The sequence below is a fragment of the Lucilia cuprina genome, chromosome 3 (genome assembly GCF_022045245.1).
Source record: "Lucilia cuprina isolate Lc7/37 chromosome 3, ASM2204524v1, whole genome shotgun sequence".
NCBI lineage: Eukaryota > Metazoa > Arthropoda > Insecta > Diptera > Calliphoridae > Lucilia > Lucilia cuprina.
Genome location: NC_060951.1, coordinates 12,202,764 through 12,206,782, shown reverse-complemented (window position 1 = coordinate 12,206,782; position 4,019 = coordinate 12,202,764). Strand labels below are relative to the sequence as shown.

Sequence of the window (4,019 nt, the reverse complement as noted above, 5' to 3'; positions counted from 1 at the left end):
AATTATGCAATTTCTATAAAAATCCCCATAATTATATATCATGACAATTTATGCCCCTTGGTTACAACAAAAGAAAACACGATTACAAATTGAAAAAGAAAATATCAAAAACCTTCTACAGATATTTATTTTTCAAAATTATTAAATAAAAATTTGCAGGGTTTTTTTCTAAAATTGTTATTATTATTTTAAATAAAAAGTACATACACATAACACAATTTGGCGGACGGCAATGTTTACTTTGACAATAGATCAACAGATTCATTCAACAAATACAATACTCAACCCTACTACACTTTTGTACTATTGACAATTAAATAAATTTATAATTCAAATAACGCCTCAAGACTTAATATTTCAGCAAAACATTAATTATATATACACACATACGGACGGACGGACGATCGGTGATCATTCATAAATGGTTACAAACAACAAGATTTTATTGTTTAATGTTTTTGTTAGCAAATTTAGAAAAAATATACAAATTTACTAATTTTTTTTCTAACAAACTTTATTAAATAATAAATTTTATCATTTAATGAACATAAGTTTATGTTCAAACGATCGTACATACATACGATCGTACATACGTACAAGTGAGTGGTGAGTGACATTGCCTGAGGCAAACAATTTTTTTCGTAATTGTCGTATGTCTACTAATTGTTTCATTTAAACTATAATAATAAAAATTTTAAATAACTACATAATGTTTGGTACATTCACACATGCAATTATATTGTCATATCCAACCATCTTTTTCATACATACACATGTACATAGTAAATATAATTAGAGTAACAAACAAAACTTTAAGTGCTTTAACAATTTTTCCAACTAAAGAAGAGTTAAGACCCATTGCACTTGCGTGACTCTACTTCAAAGAAAACGAAATTATTTTCAGCACATTAGGGTGGTTATTTTCATATTTTTTCCGGCCATATTAAAATCTGAGTTAAATTGCTTAATTTGATGTCTCTCAAATTGTAATGAAATAAGTCCTAATATCCCCTTAGACCTGGTCTACACATAGAAACTTTTGTTTCAGAAATTACGTATAAATTGCAATGATTTGTTGTTGTACGAATGAAAAGAATAAGACCTGGTTCACACTAGGAAACTTTTTTTATGGGAAACTTTTGATTTTTGTGTGTGAGAGAAAGAAAAAGAAATATTAACCATCTTTTTCTCTCACACACACAAAATCAAAAGTTTCCTAGTGTGAACCAGGTCTAACAAAACAAGTTTCCGAGAACCTTGAATAAACCTCTGATAAATCGTATGAATAAGACCTTAAATATGTTTAATATTTCATGATCTAGTATATTGAATATTCTATGAACAAGTCTATTATGTTTTTTATGGACTTGACGTTTCTATAGACAAGTCTATTGAGTTTACTATTGACAGTCTATTATCGCTTTTAATGGATCAGTTTTTGTTTATCCTATGGACCAGTATATTGACTAAGTAGTTGATGTTCTATGAACTAATCTATTGACTGATTTTGGGACTATTGTATGTACTAGTTAATTTCCTAATAAATTTTGCAGCTATTGCCATATATCTATATATCTGAATAAGTTTCATAACAATATTATTAACTCTATCAAGATATATGGAAATGGATCCATTAATAGGCCTTTTCAAAGAAAGCAGGTGAATGATATAATCAGAATGGACCTGCCTGATAACATCTTCATGCTTAATTTGTTATTTTTCGAGATATGTGTATGTATAACCTGGTATTTTGTACAATCCTAGTATTGATATTTTAAAAAAATGTATAAAAAAACTTCCCTAATGTAATAGCAAATAACTAAGTATAACTATTTTAATTTATTCACTTAATGTTTTTATAAAATTATTCATTCGCATTAATTTAAAAGATTAGCTCGTTTCCGTTTTTTTTTCATTATAAAAAGAAATCAAATGTCATATTTATGACATTGAACTTGCATGTAACTCAATGGTAAATGTTTTTAATCTTTTTGACATTAACTGAATCAGAAAATTAGTTGACTAATTGTCAAAACGAGTAATTAAAACGCGTTTTTTTAATATTCTTTAAAACATTTGTATCTTGTTTGACATCATGAGTGGGCTTATTAAATAATTTTTTTTTGCATATTTATATTTATTGAAACTATTGATTACAAATGTTTATGGTTTTATTGGAAATTTATCGGTTCATTTATAGTTGACATTTTTTAAGGGTAAAATCATCGAGTATCTACACAGAGGAAAAAATAAGTTTTCCAATTATACACGCTTGGTACCAAATTGACACCAAAGTGTTTATAATTTATCAATAGCAACCATTTTCAATGTACATTCATGCGTACGACTATGTTGTCAAGCAACGCTTTCAAAATCGCAACAATTTGTTGTCAAAATCTAAATTTTATACACATCCTTTTCTCTAAATTTTAACAAAAGTGGTAAGCTTCCTATTGACAACGGATTGTATACTTTTTTATCGATAATTTCCTTACTTTCTAGAATGCGCCCAATAAAATCAACTCTGGAATATAAACAACTAGGATTTCAGTTTTTAATAAGTATAAGAGTCCATCATATATGTAATATATCGATGAGAATATCAACATCAGAATAATTTTCGGAATAAGGCCTATTCCAAATTCAAAATTTATTAAGTTTTATTTTAATTTCACCTTTTTTGGACTAAACCTATCTGATAATCTATAAGAGGGGTTATACATATAAAGGATGGAATCAATTATGAACCGATTATGATGTAATCTAGAATTTCATTGCCTTGCAGCTATTATTTATGAGCACAATGTTCACGTTGGGTCAACTATGTTCCGTATTCGCCATACTTTTCACCGACGGCCAGATGTGGCCAGATCGACTCGCCTAAAAGTCTTGAAGGCATCTGTTTCATATACAACTTTTTGAAGATTTTTTTTTTTTTGAAATTGTCACCCAAGTAACTAGTTCGAAAGAAGCTTACAGAACAAATACACTTTCTAACCCAGAATTCATTCATACTTGCGATAAATATTTTAAACAATTAAAACGTCATACGTTACAACTAAAAAAGTCAATGCAAGTTCTAAAACAATCAAAATTATTCATTCAACTACATTCATTAAACATTTCATACTCTTCACCTTGACCAAGGTCTTGGCTGAAAATTAAAACGTTTAAAATAAAATTAATGAAATAAAAAACAGTGTCTCAACTTTACTTAATTCGAACCAAAAAAAAATAAAAAAATTTTTTTTCCGGTTCAACATGTTCGTACAACTTGAAATTTAAACGTTTTAGACACACAAACGCCAAATCGAAGCTCTAATTGTAATAGTTTGCGTTAGAAAAAACATAACTACAAAAATAAAGAAACAAGAAAATGTGTTGCAAGACCCACACACAGCCTTTGCAACAACATTGGCTTTGCCACAAATGTTCAGATATGGTAATAGCTATGCTGTTGCTGTGGAATGTGTGCAAACAACTTTTATGGTTGATTAACTACAATAGTTTAACGTTTATGTAACCTAAAGCCCCCAGAGTCTGTATTAAAAGTAAAAAGAAACTACACCTAACTCTACTTTAGTAAAAATTTGCTAAACGATTTTGTGATATTACATATCATTTTGTAAAGATAATTATACCCTACACCACTTTAGTGGGGAGGGTATATTGGGTTTGTGCTGATGTTTGTAACATACAAAAATATTCGTCCTATATCCACCTTAAAGTATACCAATCGGTTTAGAATCATTTTCTGAGTCGATTAAGCTATGTCCGTCCGTGCGTCTGGCTGGCTGGATGTCCATGTAAACCTTGTGCGCAAGGTACAGGCCATAATTTTCAAGATTGATGGATGGATGATATTTGGTACACACGCTTTTTTTGGCCCAAGGACGAAGTCTATTGAAAATGGTTAAAATCGGTCCATTATTTCGACTAGCCCCCATACGACCGTACCCCCCCAATAGGGCCTTTTGGCTTATAATTAATTTAAATGATATATTATGTTAACAAAAGTC

General features: G+C 29.4%; 1 protein-coding gene across 1 annotated transcript in view; it reads right to left on the bottom strand.

Annotated features, from left to right (window-relative positions):
- Nucleotides 1-4,019, bottom strand: part of LOC111688936 (nose resistant to fluoxetine protein 6) — a 34,425-nt gene that overhangs the window by 5,453 nt on the left and 24,953 nt on the right. The window lies entirely within an intron of this gene.